Genomic DNA, 17,854 nt, shown 5'->3' on the forward strand with positions numbered 1-17,854 from the left:
CAAGGCTGATTTCTACTTTTTGGCTGATTTTAAAAACCTTTGATGTAACAGTAAAAACAATAAAAATAAGAAAATACTAATATTTGTACATGGTTCGTTTCTAGGAGGTGAAGTGTCACACCTCTGCAATGAGGAAATGATCCTACAGAATGTGCAGTGCTTTTTGGGAAGTAACCTTTGGCTGACCGCTTCCAATGCTCATGTAATTATGTGTTGGCAGAACTAACCCTAATCCCCATACAATAGTATGCACTTCTTTATGTTCAAAAACTTTAAGCAAAGTTGGTATTTTCATTTCTATCCTTGAACTGAGGTTTAAGGAAATGATTTGTGTATAATAGTTTAATGTAATTAGAATATTTATTTTTTAATGTTATCTTCGATTTAACACACTTCTACAAGGTAATATTGCAATTTTGATATTGGCACCATTTCATACTAACTCATTTAACATTGTTTGTTAGTCAACAGTTTTTTTCTAAAATAAGTTCAGAAGTATTACCGCATGTCAGAAATGGTTAGAATGTTACTTCTGGAATAACACAAACCATTCCGGAGACGGACGTTAGTACACCATAATCTAGTAATAGCATTTTTGTACAGTAGTTAGTATTGCTGCCTCTCAATTCCAAGTAGCAGGTTTCCATTTTCTAGCCTGAACACTCATTTCATAATGTGTGTACATGTCTTTATACAACACGTTATTTTCTTTGTTTCCTCTGGCAACCTGAACACATAGATGTTAGGTTATTTGGTACCTCTTAACTGTCTGCAAATGATGGTTGGTGTGCTTGGCTATGTATGCACTGCAATAAATACTCCATCCACTTTGCTCCGTGCATCTCTAGTTAAAGATGAAAATGATGAAAGGGTTATATATAATTATTTAGATCCTTGTTTAAACGTACTATTTATAACATTTAACATATGGTATCATGTTACTCTTCTCCATTTCTTTATATTACTCGACTCTTGGAAGTATATTTCGTAAAAAAGTTCATTATTTTTTTTATAGTAAAACCTAAAATAAAAAGGAGAAAAGTGGTTTTTAAAACTTTCTGCCAATGGAAAGCCATGATTCATCTTTTTATCTACAACTGGAAAATCAATGAAGGAAAACTATTGACATATGTAATAATCATCAACTTTCCAATGCGTAGCCCATAACAATACCATATATCATTTTTTTTCAAAGGCACTCTCAGACATTGCCTTAAATCATATAAAAATCAACATTAAGTTAAATGCTGTGCTTTTATGAGAATTGTCAAGCTTTCTAGAATCTTTGACGCAGTGCTGTAAAAATTGTGGCAATGGCTGGGTCAAAATTTCCAGTAATTGCACATGCTGAAGAACCCTCCGAGTGGAACGAATAAAATAATGACACAAAAATGTGACTGACAACATCATTATCGGAGTCAAATTTAGACATGGCATTTCTGTGGACAGCAAAATATTGTGGCATGGGTTTGGAATATGTCACCATTGTTCAGGTTTTTACTGATTTTTAAGTCATTGTTTAGTCTGAGAAAACTTGTACCTGGGCGGCATGGTGGCGCAGTGGGTAGTGCTGCAGTGGGTAGTGCTGCTGCCTCGCAGTTGGGTGATCTGGGGACCTGGGTTCGCTTCCCGGGTCCTCCCTGCGTGGAGTTTGCTTGTTCTCCCCATGTCTGCGTGGGTTTCCTCCGGGCGCTCCGGTTTCCTCCCACAGTCCAAAGACATGCAGGTTAGGTGGATTGGCGATTCTAAATTGACCCTAGTGTGTGCTTGGTGTGTGGGTGTGTTTGTGTGTTTCCTGCGGTGGGTTGGCACCCTGCCCGGGATTGGTTCCTGCCTTGTGCCCATGTGTTGGCTGGGATTGGCTCCAGCGGACCCCCGTGACCCTGTGTTCGGATTCAGCGGGTTGGAAAATGGATGGAAGGATGGAAACTTGTACCTCTTAAATTGAATCATTGTTATTTGAGCAAATATCTGTAATAAAGAGCATGATGTGCTAATATTTAAAATTCCACAATTTAAAAAAATAAATTCTATATTTTGACCATATCACAGACATCGTTATAAAATTGTTTTTAATCAGATTGATTGTTTACTGTGTTTGTGAATGTTCATCCAAAGTAATATAAATTTAGAGAGTTTGGCAATTACTGCCAACATTTTAAGATTGCTGGGGATCCCGGAGTTAAATCTGGGATGTGGTTCGTAATACTGCCCCATGGCTCTATTATTCTAAGATGAAATCCATTTCCCAGTTTTTGCTGTATGAACTCTGCACTGTGTCCACGTCATTTTTGTTCCCCAGGTACTCTGGTTTTTCTCTCACAACCTGCATGTTTGGTTGAACGGCAATTGTAAACTGGCCGAATATGATGGTGTATGTGTATAAATTAACCCTGCAATGAATGACCTCCATCTAGGTTGGTTCCTATTTTTTCACCCAGTTGTGCTATAATAGACTCTAGTTACTGGCAACTCTAAAGCACTGATATGTTATGCTTCAGAGTACTTCAGCTTGCAAGGTAAGTGTCATGTTCTTGGCAGGTGATTTAATGAGAAATAATGTAGAATAACTTGTTTTAGAGGTCACACAGTAGGGCGTAGTTTAGGAGTTGTGTTAGTTACCTCATAAATGCCTTTTTGAAAGCATGTAATTGCCAGTGTACCTGTATTGCAGTATATACACTTTTAACCATAGCCTACTACAGTTTTAGAGCCAATTTGATCATGGTAGATCTGGAATCTTTATGTACTCTTATCAAACTTGTGTTCTTTTTAGTCATGGAAATAGTTTACAACAACATAATATGTACAATGTTTTAAAACTAAATGTCCTGCTGTTCAAAATAGTGATTAGATGCAGTTAGAGATTTGTTGAATATATTTTGCATGTTGGTCATGTTATGCATCATGGGATCTACCATGTCACTTAACTAGTACTGCAAACTTTCTGGTGGTGCAAAACCTGAAATTAACATTTTTTATAGGGATGATGGTCTGATGACTGGCCACTACCTCAGTGAAGTTGACACATTTCTGGGACCTCCTGATTCAATCCTACATGCCAAAAATGAGTGAATTAGGTTAACATTGACCCAGTACAAGTGAATGTGACTATGTATGTGTGAGTGCCAGGCAGTGTACTGGACTTGTACTGAGTTGGGTTTTGCTATGACACAGAAATTGATAGGGTTATGTTCAAGTTCCCAGTGAGTCTGAAATGGTTAATCACTCCGTTAATTAACTATAAGGTTTTCCTTTGGCAATGCTGGTAATTAACTAAAACAGTTAATAGGATCACCGTAAAGGGGTGAGCCAAATTGATGCAAGTCGAGTGAAGAATCTGTTTTTCACTCTTCGACTAGAATGCCAGAAGCGCATACAATTTATGAACAAAGTTAATAAATCGGCAAAAGTCTACATTATTCATTTTCTCTGATGTGATCTGAACATAGCAATAGACTTACTTTAAGTACCCAAACACACTGCTCTTTGTTATTAGATTTGGAAAGAAACTTAAGAAAAGTTTTCACTTATTCTTTACAAGGTTACTACATTTTAGTTACAGTTACACCAATACCATAATACATTAGCTGGCTTTGTCCAGACTTCTAAGTTATAATTTAATAGTTCTTGGAATCAAAGTAGGTATATTTATGGTCTGATGTAAAGAATGCTTTGTTCCTTTTTTGGTCAGCTTTCTGCAGACACCGAAAAATTTTCAGCACTCTTTCTTTGTTTTAGGAGCTTGCCTGTTTATCATCTTCTGGTTGCTGATGGCACTGCAGTATCTCTTAGAGGTTCAGACACAAATTTGTCAGTCCTCTTGTTGCAAGCAAAGTTACTCTTGGTGAGTTGGCTGGTGATCAGTCAGCTCCATTTGTTAGCAAGGCAAACATGTGGCTTTGATGCAAGTGGCCTCTCTCTGCTTGTACACTTATATATTTCAACAAGGTTTGATCTAATGGCAACCTTGTCCAACTCTAATATAGCAAGTCTTCTCTGCTTCCAATCCAGCACAGTTGCCCTTTGGAGTAAAGGGATTGCTTCAGCTTCTGTTATGGCCACACCCTGTGTGCACTGGGGTTTCTGCTATACGGCAGAAGTTATTACTAAGTTGAGCATAGTAAGGTTGATAATAAGAGAGACAATCTGGGTTTTACAAATGTTTTTAAGAAGAAATAGAGATCTTTTTTGCGTGCATATAATCATAACCATTTGTTTGATAATTGGTGCAGAGTTCTGTCGCATCACTGTTTTTCATCCTTGAGTTATGATCATTTATTTGAACTTGGTGTCCAACTGGTGTCTCTGTAAGAGATGTCTCCATGCTGTTACTTGAACTGGGATTGATCATCTTATCAGATAAGGGGCAGAGGCTGCATTCTGACAAGGGGCCTGTCCTGGAAACTGAGACATTTAGCTGGCATTCAGAATATTTGGCCTTGGCATATTCAACAATTTTTTCTTTCATTATACTGGCTAGTTAGTTAACTTAATGCTGTATTAATTCATTCTTACACTGTTACAATGTAGATATACTATATAATTAGGCAAAACTAAGTTTTTGTTTCCCCACAAATATGGAAAGTTAATGAGCTTAATTTATGTGAATGCTTCCTGCAGTTTTCCTCACTCTCTACTTGTTTATACTTGCAAAATACATTACAGAAAAATGTGTTTATTAAAGCAGTTGTTTAAAGAGCATCAGGCTGAAAACCATACAAAAATGTCTGCTTTGTTTTAGCATTCATTTCAGGCCTTTAATATGTACTGTACTTTTATCTTCCTTGCATTAAATGTTACAGAATCGGTTCTTTGTATTTACACTTAGGCCTGATGGTTTTGTATGCACTGTGGCATGTCTAAATAAGTTAGTCAAAACCCAAGCACTTTTTTGGCAAGTAGCTATATTTCTCGAGAAAAGCTACTTTATTATTTTCAACCTTACTGCAGGGAAGGATGGCAGCAGTATGGAGACATACTGATACAGTTGTGGTCCAGATTAGTCTAATGTATTTTCTGCAGTCTAAATCCCAATCGGAATGTGCCCTGTACACTTGCATATTGTCATTTGCATTTGTGCCTGTTTTTTATTAACTTTCAAGTGTGGTTTAGTGCCTAAGTAAATGCACTTTAAATCTTGAGGTACTCGGTTAAATCGTGTCACTTACTGTATTACTCACTGCCCATCTCTCAGCAAATCACTTTACTTGCCTAGCCTGTTTTTTTTTTTTTGTTTTTTTTTAAACTGTTGTATTTATTTTAAATTATTAAGGTTCCTGGCATAGTGGTCACTTTAGAAAGTCGGTTCATAAAGTAAGGGTTAGTTGTCCATTTTAATGAATATGTATGCAACTAAGCAAACCTTGGGGGTGTGATTTTAAAAAAAGAAACTGTTCTAGGAACAAATAAATTCTCAAGCAAAGAAAAAAATGCTGAACTGTACACCTCTGACTGCTGAATAAATACTGAAAAAGAGGAGCTAATCATGTGAAAATTTCAAAGTAGAAGTGTGTATTTTCATTATGAAATTAGTGGGAAACTGCAAAAACCACAGTGATCATTTGGACTGACACAAGGAGCTAATAACCTAGAGTGCATTATTCCCTATTCTTGTTTTTAAGTCTTTAACTCTCAATATGCTTTAGGTTTTTTTTTTTTTTTTTTTTTTTCATTTATGTATGGACAATCCCTATTCTTGTTTTTAAGTCTCTAACTCTCGATATGCTTTAAGTGTTTTTTTTTTTATTTATGGACATTATCTAATAAAGTCATTGTGGCATGAATATTCTTGAAATCTTCTTCATGTACTGTAATTTTGAAACAAATATCCAGAATGTTTTGATTGGGAACTGTAAGAAGACTGTTTGGGGCACTATAGGCAAACCCTGTATGAGGCACACAAAAGGAATGAAATTAAATGCATCGGACTGTGCAAAACTGAGACATTTTGAATAATCGGTCAGTCTCCAAGATGGCGGTTTTTCCCCTTTTTGAGGTTTGTGGGAGGAAGAGGCAGGGTCCAGGTGGTCTGACTCTGGATGTAATGTCATGGTTGGAGGCAGAGTGGTGGCTCTGAGGCTAAGGATTTGTGCTCGTATCCAGAAGGTTGCCAGTTTGAATCCCTGTCACTGCCAAAGAGATTCTACTCTGCTGGGCCCTTGAGCAAGACCCTTAATCTGTAATTGCTCCAGGGGCGCTGTACAATGGCTTACCTTGCGCTCTGACCCCAAGGGGTATGCGAAAACTAACAAATTCCTAATACAAGAAATTGTATAAGGTGAAATAAAGAACAAAATGTCAATCTTCCTTTCTGCAGAGGGGAGAGGAGAAGAAATATTGTTATTACACAGTTCCCGTTCATGTTTCTGCAGAGAATTACACAAGTGTGACAGTACATATTCAGTAGTTTTTGTCCTTCAACTCTGTGTTTTCAATGGACATCAAAGTCAATCTCTGATTTCCTGTTTACAGTAATCCCTCGCTACTTGGCGGTTCAGTTTTTCGCGGATTCACGACCTCGCGGATTTTATATGTAAGCATATCTAAATTCATAGCGCGGATTTTTCGCTGCCTCGCGGGTTTCTGCGGACAATGGGTCTTTTTACTTGCTTCCTCAGTTGATTTGCCCAGTTGATTTCATACAAGAGATGCTATTGGCGGATGGCTGAGAAGCTACCCAATCAGAGCACGCAGTTAAGTTCCTGTGTGCTGCTGATTGGCTCAGCAACGGAGTGTTGCATTAACCAGGAAGTCTCATCTCACTCATTCATCATTAACGTGCTAATGCTTCAGGGGCCGTGTCCAAGCACCAACAGAAGATGCAAATGATTGCAGAAAAGGTAAAAGTTTTGGATATGTTGAAGGAAGGGAACAGCTACACCGCTGCAGGACATCGATTCTTTTTATTTAAAAAGGAGGAAAAGCATACAAGATCTACGGCCGCAGTGTCCTTTAACCAGGGTGCAAAACGAGTTGCAAGTGGACGTGATAAGGCAGTAGTCTGGATGGAATCTGCTTTAGGAATCTTTGCAACAAGGTCGACGACGTCATGACCACCTACAAGCTGCTACGTGTACTTCGCTATACAGTAAGTGTAAACTTATCTACCGATTTTCATATTGCTTAGCAGTTGTCCCTGTTTTTAATAGAGTAAATGGTGGGTTGTAAACAATACAGGGAGGGTTTAAAAACATCCAAATACACGTTAAATAATTAAATAAATATAGTGTCCCTACTTCGCGGAAATTCAGTTCTCGCGGTCGGCCTTGGAACCTATCTCCCGCGATAAGTGAGGGATTACTGTATAGAAAACCCCATTTTTACCAAATACTTACAAAGAAAAAAGTTATAATGAAGTCTAAAGACCAGCCTACACAAACAGTATTTTCAATACATATAATAAATCTTGTAATTAAAATAAATTCCTATACTACTATACTTACAGAAACAGTCAAATGCATCATTAGGAAATGGAAAGCTGTTTTGAAACATCTTAGAAATTTCTCAGATTACTTTCCATAATGTGCTAAAATTATTTTATAGCAGCAACAATACATAATCAATTAGTTCCCCTAGGTAGATACAAGAACCCTTATATCTTGCCCGAAGAAGGAGCCTGAGTTGCCTTGAAAGCTTGCATGTTGTAATCTTTTTAGTTAGCCAATAAAAGGTGTCATTTTGCTTGACTTCTCACTGTTACATCTGACTAAACTTTCATGGAATGTTCCTATAGGAGACGTCTAATGCTGACACATATACTTTTTATGCACCAAAGCCAGTTACCTTAGTTTGACAGGTAGCAGTTACTTTACGAAGAGCAAAGACTTGGCCCTGGAAAATGTGTACGTCTTATGTATGAAACCTGTTCAGTGTAGAAGCAGCACTGCATTATGAAAGTACTGAATATTGTATTACTTTAAATGTTAACTGGACAAAAATAAAATGATTATTTAGAATTAGTTATGCATACTTTTGTTTTCATTAGTTGGTTTCATCAGTGGACTTTGTGTAATTCAAACATTTTTAATATCTTGTGTAATGTAACTTACTGGGAATTTTATTCCCTCAAAGTATCTTTGGAGGGTGCAGTTGCAGCAGAACAGTTATCATCCTCATTTTGTTCCACTTTTATGGTTAGCGTTGCAGTAGCAACATGCTGAACTGTGCTTACCAGGCTTCACTATCCCAAGCAACTTCCTTCATCTCTTTTTTGGGAAAACTCTTTCCAGTGCATCCTGCATTTGCTTCTTTGTCTTCTCCCTGTGGACCATGCCATGCATACATCCCGAGGAAAGCCTCTAGAGAACATATTAATTACATGGCCAAAATAATTCTATTGATTCCTTTTGCTTAGGCGAAGTTTTTTATTGTTGCTCACCTCACCCTGTTACAGAAAGTAACTCCAGTAACAATGTTCAAGAACATAATTTTTCCACTTAATTTTCTCATGCTTTCAGTCACTACCCAGAACACATGAAGATTTTGGAGAATTAATTGTAAGTCAACAGCTTCATCCATGGCCTTGCTAGACTACCATGGTCTAGTATAATGTTTGTAAAGCTTCTGCTGCATCTCATGAGACCTCTTATCCTCTTTCATGAGTACACCCCAGGGTTTTTGAACTCTTCCACTTAGAGCAACTGTGTTTATCTACAAGGAACAAGCTACTCTGTACTAGGAGAAGATAATAATTTATTAATAATATTGCATCTCATCCCAACCACCTTACACATGGCCACAAATTACAGTATTCCATTGTGTACTAGAGATAATTCTCATGGGGTTGAGAGGACAAAGTCATCTGTTAGTAGCATAGTTTCTCACTGTGGGTTCCTTCCAAAACTCAACTGAGCTGTGATTACTTGTAAATGGAAATTATTAATGGGAGAGGAGATTAGATGCAACCTTAGAGTAGTCCAGTCCATTGCCTGCATTGAATGACCCTAAGTTCATCCCTGTCACAACTCACATGCTGCAAATGCAGCAGACAGATGGCACATAGTAATGGTTCTGGAACACATACTGTTATAGCACTTTACATAAGATACAATGGAGTATATGGTCATATAATTTTTCAGACATAATAAAAAGTATACTGTACAATTGCCAAACTCCAGGAATGTTTGATATATCTGCAAGGACAACACTGCGTGGAGCTTTCATGTTTGCTGACCACCTACAAGGCAAAATGTAAGTTTTGCTGAAATGCTTGTCAGGTGAAAAACGAGTAGGATGGACCAAGTTGTACTAGTAGTATTGATGTTTTATACATTTGTTGGTATTTTTGTAGCATTTTCTTTAATGAAATGAAAGTTATATATTTTAGATTTGCATTTCCCAGATTCATGTAATACCAGTCTTCTGTTAAGAAATGTTATTAAAACAGTATGATATTATTGTATCACTTGCTTAGATCATGTGTCAAAATTTCTTTTGTGCTTAATCATTGTACTAAGTACTATTTGTACAACTTTCAGGCAAAATTGTGTGAAAGACAGTGCAAACTTCTATAAAACACATGCATTTATTACTGGAGGGAATACTCAATTCAGTGTTATTACTAGTCACAACAGTAAGTTAAAGTTAAAAGTCTGTGGGTGTGTCATTTTTTTACTTATAACCTAAATGCCAAATGATCTAGTATGTAAAAAATGTGCATATTTTTAATTAATTATATACAAGAATGAGTGTATACTATTTGGAACTCAAGCATTTAGTATCACAGTAACTGTTTTAGGTATATTACAAAAGGAGTTGTAAGATTAATTATTATACTTTTGCTGTCATTTCTCAGAGGTTTATTTTACATGTTGTTGTCAAATTTGCAACCAGCTGCAGTATACTGTATTTTACTTTAGCTGGATTCAATTGGTATATTTCTAATAAAACGTCTATTTCTAGTTTATAAAATGTTTGGACTCCTAGCCTAAGAGAAGTTCTTCTTAAAAAAAAAAAAAAAAAAAAAAAAAACGCATTTGAAGTTGGGCTTTCCTGTGACTGGAGGCTGTTTGAAACTAGATAAAGCTGGTGTAAGATTTAGTTCTGCCTAGATAAGAAAATCTCCATTTTGTAATCACGGTCTCGGATAACAAAAGAACAATTCTTTAAAATGTACAGGCTCAGATTGAATTTACAGTTTTATTAATGTTACGGAATGCATTCTGTAGACAACATCAGCTATAAGAGCTTCCTGTTTTGTCCTCCGAAGTATGTATATAATCCTTTTTATAAGTATAAAGTCAGGCTGTGTATGCTTATGCCAGTTGAAGAGCCTTGTTTCTTAATGCATTTTATATCTTTCTCACTTAAAGTAACTGAGAAAAAACAAATGATTTCTATTAAGTAATCTTCTAGGAATTGAGAATAGGGCATTTCTCTGAAGCAAAACTTAAGTTCAGCATTATGATTTTAGTGAAATATTTTGGTTCATTAAATATCTGATGTCTTTTCTGTTTGCCATAATATAGCCCTTGTTGGTTGCCTTTTTTAATTCAGGTCTTTAATAGTATTCAGTCAAATTTTGTATTTGTCCTTTTTACTGCCTATTTTACATCAGGCAGTACATAGGTCCTGATTGTTAGCTTGATTGCTGTAAATTTGCTGTCATCACAGTTCTGTTGCTGAAAACAGTACACAAAGCAGCTGAATTGTTTGTTTGGCATATGTAAAATGTAGGAAACACATGAGCCATTTTTTTTTTGTTAGCTATATTATCCACATCACTCTTTTCTAAGTTGAATGTCTAGCTAGTTTATGAACAAGATCTTTGGATACTGTTTCTTCAAACTACTGAGACCATATTTTATGAACATTATGGTATACAGTATTTAAAAACAATTTCAATGTTCTAAACCTCTAAAACATAATTTCTGCTAGGGGTTGCAAAAACTCCCATTCTCAATGTAAACTAAAGTAATACCCACACACCGTTTTTATGTTTGTTTTGGATCCTTTTCATATCTGTAGGAACCTAGCAAATGACTAGAATGCTTAGCAATCAGGTTGAAGGGTGTTGTCCTGGTGGGTGTTGTCCTGGTTCATTCCACATTGATTCCCATCATATTACTTTGTATATTTTTTAGGAAACTTATTGATGTCCTTCATATATAAGGCCCATTCTTTCATGTTCAGGGCACATTCTCAAAGACGACATGTCAAAATATAAAGTTTCTGAACTATAAACTTAAAAGTTCTCTATTACTTTTGCAACACTCATGTCACATTAGCAGCATGATAGATGTGTGTGTGGGTTATTTTAAGGCCCTTATCTTGACCTTTGTGTAATATGGTTAATAATATTAATCTTGGCCTTTAAGCAATATGCTTAATGATATTAATATGCAAATTTAAAATTAGTTATTTAGTTGTGGTTTAGTCGTCTCAGGTTTTATTCAGTGTTTAATTGTCTACATTTTTTCCCCAAACACTGTACCTAAGAAGATTCAAGCTGTTGTGAGTTAATCTCAAGTTTGCTAATAGTGATAAAGTCAGTGAAATGTCCTTAAGCTGCATTTAAATTAAGACTCCTAAACATAACCTGGTATATGTCAAACATTTAAAATGTATCTAACATTGCTTATGTTATGTTAAAGATTTAGTGTTTTTTTGTCGTCCTCTGGCTTTTAAGTCACTAAGCAGAACCTGTGACTGAATGTGTTTTTGTCTGGTCTGTTAACTCTAACCAAGGTGCCTTTTAGATAATTATACATTTGGCAAGCTCAAGTAGAAGTGTATGTTAACTACATTGAAATGCAATATATATGTAAGTGGGACATTTGATTTTGGCCCAGTTTTATCATGTCATAATTAAAAACATATTAACCAAATGATAGATTACTTTTTATTACAGCACACAATGTTTGTGTCAGTTTAAAATGTAATCTAAGAGCATATTGCATTTTAATTCATGTCCGTAGATCATACGTAATAACAAAAAGCAATGCAAACGTATTGCATTTCACTTATGGGTGTATCCTGTGTATTGCATTTCTATTGGAGACCACACTTTAATTGTGCCAAAACTAAATGTAATCAAATGACCAATCAGCATCGTAATGTAGAGCAAGGGGCAAAGAAATCAAGCTTGGTGACGCTAACAAATGTTTCATTATATTTAGTATTTTGTTAAAATTGATAACAAACCCCACCTCAAAAATTTAACCACACTGCTTAACATGCATAAAAAGAAAAATACTTTAGACAGCTTAACACAAAAGTAAACTTACAAGAGACCTAAAACATGCTTTTCATTGTTTCAGTTAAGCACCATTGTCCATATTGACTAAACTTGTGCTCAACGCCAGAATACAAAAATGTTTAGAAGTGGAACATCTCTTTCCCCAACTTTTGATGCTCCTTGCTCCTCCTTTTAACACTGATTGGTCATTTGATTACTTTTAGTTTTACAGCATGGTCTTAAATTAAATTGCAGTACACACACAGCTGGCGCTAAGTTAACTACAATACGTCTGCTTTGCTTTTAGTTTTTTATTACGTGCTCTATGAACATGAAATGAAATGCAGTATGCTTTTGGATTGCATTTTAAACTGACAATAAAATTGTAATTTGGTTGATATGTTTTAACCATGACATGATAAATCCGTGCCAAAATCAAATGTCCCACTTGTGTATGTATTGCATTTCAACGTAGTTAACATGTTTAATTACATTTAATTTTGTCTTCCATAAGGATTAAGCCTGTCCACCATAAATGCATGATTGTTGGAGTGCTGCTGAGATGGTCGTCCTTCCAAAGGTTCTCCTGTCTCAGCAGAGAATTTCTGAAGTTCTGTTAGAGTGACCATTGTTCTTGGTAACCTCCCTGAACAAGGCCATTTATACTCGGTTACTGAGATTGGCCTTGTAGTTTCAAACCTCTTCCATTTCACAGTTATTGTGGTCACTATACCCCTTGGAAACACTCAACACCTCACCAAAATTTTATCACAAAAGTCTACAGAGTGTTTCTTTGACTTTTTATCCTGACATGCATGGTTTTGGATATGTGCAGAGGAGCGATGCTGAGTATATTGGGAGAAGGATGCTAAGGATAGAGCTGCCAGGTAAGAGAAAAAGAGGAAGGCCTAAGAGAAGGTTTATGGATGTGGTGAGAGAGGACATGTAGGTGATGGGTGTAACAGAACAAGATGCAGAGGACAGAAAGGTATGGAAGATGATGATCCGCTGTGGTGACCCCTAACAGGAGCAGCCGAAAGAAGAAGAAGATGCATAGTGAATTGTGGGACCTTATTTACACTGGTATGTGTCTTTCTAAACGATGTCCAGTTAATTCAGTTTGACACAGGTAGACTCCAATCACATTTTAAACGCATCTCAAGGATAATTGAAGCAAACAGGATGCACCTGACCACAATTTTGTGTGGCACAAAAAAAGATTTAAATATTTACATAACTGAGAGATTTCATTTTTTTGAGTTTCAGAAGATTTTTAAACCTCTCTGAAAGCATGTTTTCACTTTGTTGTTGAGTGTAGATTGATGAGAAAAAAATAGCGCATTCATCCGTTTAAAATTAAATCTATAAAAAAAATATGCAGAAAGTGTATGTGTTACAGCACATTCACACATAGACGTATCTGTATTAAAAATAACACAAAGAGTGTTGTTAAGGGTGTTAGGCTTGGGCAGTGAGGATGATAGAAGATTAAATGAATGATCATACTTTGGCTGCAACTGTGTGCCTAAGTCACTTACTAGTTAATATGGCAAAGCTTCTTAAGGGCTATGTAGACTCCCCCCATAACTCTGACCCTAAGCCGTACTTATTCAACTAGGGATGTCACAACAACCAATACTTTGGTATTAAGTCAATAACAAAATTACAAAAAATGTAATGGTACTAGCATTTTCATGGTATTGATAGTCAATAAAGCACTCTTGCATGACTGAAACTAGACAAATTACTTTGGAAGGCACAGTGATATGTGAGAAAAATAGGTGTAAAAGTGGTGATGATACAGCACTGTATTAAGATGTCGAGGAGTAAAATAACAGAAGTCATGTCTGTAAATGTTTTGCCTCTAAAGCAAGAGAATTTAAGTGTGCAATTGCAATCCTGCTTTTTAATATTTATTTAAAAATCGACGAAACACAAACACACAGGCTTTTGTCATTGCCACTTTTATCCCAATATGGGATTAGTTTGGAAATAGATTTGTGTGTGCGCCTTCGGGGTGAAACAATGTGATGCTAGTTGTAATTGTTTAACTTGCAGATCACAGATTTGTAAGAGATGAAATAGTGGCTAAATGAATTTCTTTTTAATACTGTGTTCTACACAGTCCCAGTAATGAAACAAATGCTTCACATTCATTCTTTGATTGCATAGATCACGTCTACAGATGGCCGTACATCCTTTTTCTTTGTTTTATACAGTTTAGTTTCACAGTGGAAATCTTGCGTACACCTACAGTTGTGCATATAGCACTGTAAGTTGTTGGAGGAAACTGCACACTGGCAGTATTGGTACAAATCATGGCAAGTTTCAAACACAATGGCTATTTGGCTTGCCTTAGCCGATGACAAAATGAGCATCACCATTTGTTACTACCAAAAAAAAGTTTGTGTTTCAAAGAACAAAGGTCTGTAATTATGACATTCAAAATGGCATAATTCTTTGCATTATTAAAAATACACTAGTGCTACATTTGTGTCGTTCATTTGATTTTTGAAGCCAACCTACAACCAGTAAAATGAATGTTAAATGCATACTATATGTCATATATTTGAAAAGAATGTGGGCAAACGTTCAGTCTACCAGTTACACTGCAGGTCTAGTTAATATTCTAATTGTGAATTTGTTCATTGGCTAAACAGTAACAACGTCTGATCATGCATACAAGACACCACAAATACTTGAAAACCGCAATACAAAGGCTGCTTAACAGAAGTTGAAATTTAGGGTTAATGTAAGACTAAAAAAAAAAAAAAAACTTACAAGTTTGATTCCACACAGGAAAAACTAAAGTTTGGACAAGTGTTATAAAAGGACGGACAAATTTGGAAAATTAAAGCACTAGAATGTTGTGGCATTTGAAAATTGAATCAGTTTGACTCATTCATCAGTAAGTTTTTTAACCAGCTAATGGTGCAAATTTAAATCTTACAACAGTAAATGTTATAAACCTAAAAAAGGGATTCTATGATTTTTAAGAGTAAAAAAAGTTCAGAGACCACGAGTGGTCCAAAAATACTTAAAACCTTTTAATGGGTTACATTTGAATAAAAGATAGTTGTAATTTTGTTTTGACTGGTTAAAATTTGAATACTAGATATAGTATTATTGACTAGTTATAATCAGTATTATAACATATTGTCTATTTAAAGATGAAGTTTACTGTAGATATCCAGCTTCTTTCGATATGTCTTTAATTTAAACAAATGAAAGACATATAATTATAAACTCTACAAGTTAAAATGGAACTTAGAAATATCTGTAATTGAAAACTATATAGAATTTCACAAGCAAAGTCATTCAGTTTTCTCTAACCAGAATGGAATTGAATACATATTCAATACAAATTATAACTAGTCAAAGTGTAATTACAGAAATCTCTAATTAGAATTTTATGTAGTCAAATGTGGTTTTAGATGTCTAAAATAGAAATTAACGTTACATTAAATGCTTGCCATATGTGCCACTATGTGGCCTGAACTTTAAACACTTTGATTCAGTTCAAGAAAATTATTGTAGAACTGCTTTAATTCTAAACTATGCAGCTATATGTCTACTAATACAATTTTCATTTATGTTGAAACTTGTCTGGTGTATTTTACAGAACAAACTTGTACGGTTATGACAAAAATAGTCATTTTTCATCATACTGGTCCTTCAGCCTTCCAGGAATTTAGTAATAAGTTAAAAAGTGAATGGGTGCCACAATATAGAGCACATTTGGACTTGCAGTTTGACAAGAGAAAGGACAAGGAAGCAAGACTGCTTTTATTTTAAACCGTACCTTTCTATAGTTCCGTTCTATAGTAAACAAAATCCCAAGGATCTTTAGGACTACAGAAGTACAGTATAATTGTGTAGTTGTTTTTTTACCATTGTAATTAAAACTGGCTTATAATAAAGCCTGCATGCACTTAAGAGTAGCCACGTGTTAAAGAGAATCCCTTAATTCAGTGCTCCAAATTGGTTGCAAGAAAAAAAAAAAAATTCAGGAGTAGTCTCCCCTAAACTTTCTTGTATACTCAAATATGGGTAATTTGAATATACAGAGCATCAGGATTAAGCTAAATTGAAGTTATGAGAAAGCCATCAACAACAAATCAAATCAGTAATATATTGAACAATTACTATAAAAGTAAAGTTGAATAATTCGAACTCTGCAGCTGCATGAATAAAAAGGTAAAGTTCCACTTCTGGTTAAAGGAATTAGCCCAAACGTTGATAGAAATCTATGTTTTGTACCTAATACTTGTATGCAAAATTTGGTTAACCTAAGTGAAAGCGTACTCAAGTTACAGTGTTTCAAATACACACACAGACACAGAAATAATTCCAAAAATGGTATTTTCGGACTTGGAAGTCTAAAATGTCAAGATTCAACAAAATCTCGAAAATGATTTTTTTGTGTTTTTAAAAAACACAACTTATAGTCCTAAAAAAATGAATATTAGCAACAATGCAATTGAACATCATTCAGCTGTTTATTGCTTAATTAATTACAATTTCACTTGCACTGATGCAGCTTGAACATGAAAATGAGTGTTCCATAATGTGTCAAAACTTGAATGTAGTGTTGCCTATACAGCTTAAACTTCTTTGAAGATAATGCTGAGTGAAGATCTGGTTAAAACTGAAGCATCCTTAAGAGTACGAGGATTTAATAAAGAGCCTATAATAATCATACAGCCTAGAATTTTACAGAACTCGTCAATGTTTTTTTGTAGCCCATGTGTCTCCTAATACAGTACTGTCAAAATATAAAAAAAAATATAGCTGTATCAGCTCAAACAGTATTAACCAGGAAACAAATAAAATTTGGGCTGTCATGTAGTAGATGAAGTTTAATGTATATACATTTTAGTTTGATTCCATTCATTTTTAAAAAATACCTATGAGAATTACACTGGCCAGGACATGTCTCATTTGAATTAGATGCAAGGCAGGAACCAGTCCTGGACATATTTGCAGTCCATTTATAGGACACATGTATTGATATTACCCATTCAGATTTAAAAGGGCCAATTTTGAGTCTCAGATTAACATGTCATAGTTGTCTGCAGGGAAGGTGCAAAATCCACATAGAAACTGTCTTCTGAAGCTGTGATATAGCTGTGCTAATGACTGCAGTATTGAATGCAAATATATATTACTTTTTTCTTTTTTGGAAAGGTTAATGTGGGAATTTAATAATTTTTGTTTTGTTTGGAAATAAACAGTATTAAATGGTTCTCTTGTATGTTTATTAATTGAAACAATTGTATCTTATGTTTTAATTATGTAACATGAATTTTAACATGTGATTTATAATGATATCAATACAAAACACCACTATATTTGGCATTTAGTTCTGATTTTGCCTTGTCTCATATAAAGACTCTTTCTAAAAAAGGCCAGCACAATGCACTGTAGTGTCTTTACAGGCTTGTGATATTTAGCCTTTCAAATAAACATGGAAACAGAGGATGAAAAAAAAAACTTCAAAGTTTAAATCTGTTTTAAACTTTTCTATATAAGGAGAAGATTAAGTTCCTTGAACAAACATATGGATTCAGCTCATACCAGAGGAAAAGGTCACTCACTTCTCATGTGATTTTTTTTTTTTTTTACCGTGGTTTTTTTTTTTTTTTTTTTTTAATGGAGTAAGAGTACACTTTTCGT

General features: G+C 35.1%; 1 protein-coding gene across 10 annotated transcripts in view; it reads left to right on the forward strand.

The window, feature by feature from the left end:
* The window catches only part of sytl2a (synaptotagmin-like 2a), a 115,979-nt gene that overhangs the window by 10,097 nt on the left and 88,028 nt on the right, over window positions 1-17,854 (forward strand). The window lies entirely within an intron of this gene.

The sequence above is a fragment of the Erpetoichthys calabaricus genome, chromosome 4 (assembly GCF_900747795.2).
Source record: "Erpetoichthys calabaricus chromosome 4, fErpCal1.3, whole genome shotgun sequence".
Lineage (NCBI taxonomy): Eukaryota > Metazoa > Chordata > Cladistia > Polypteriformes > Polypteridae > Erpetoichthys > Erpetoichthys calabaricus.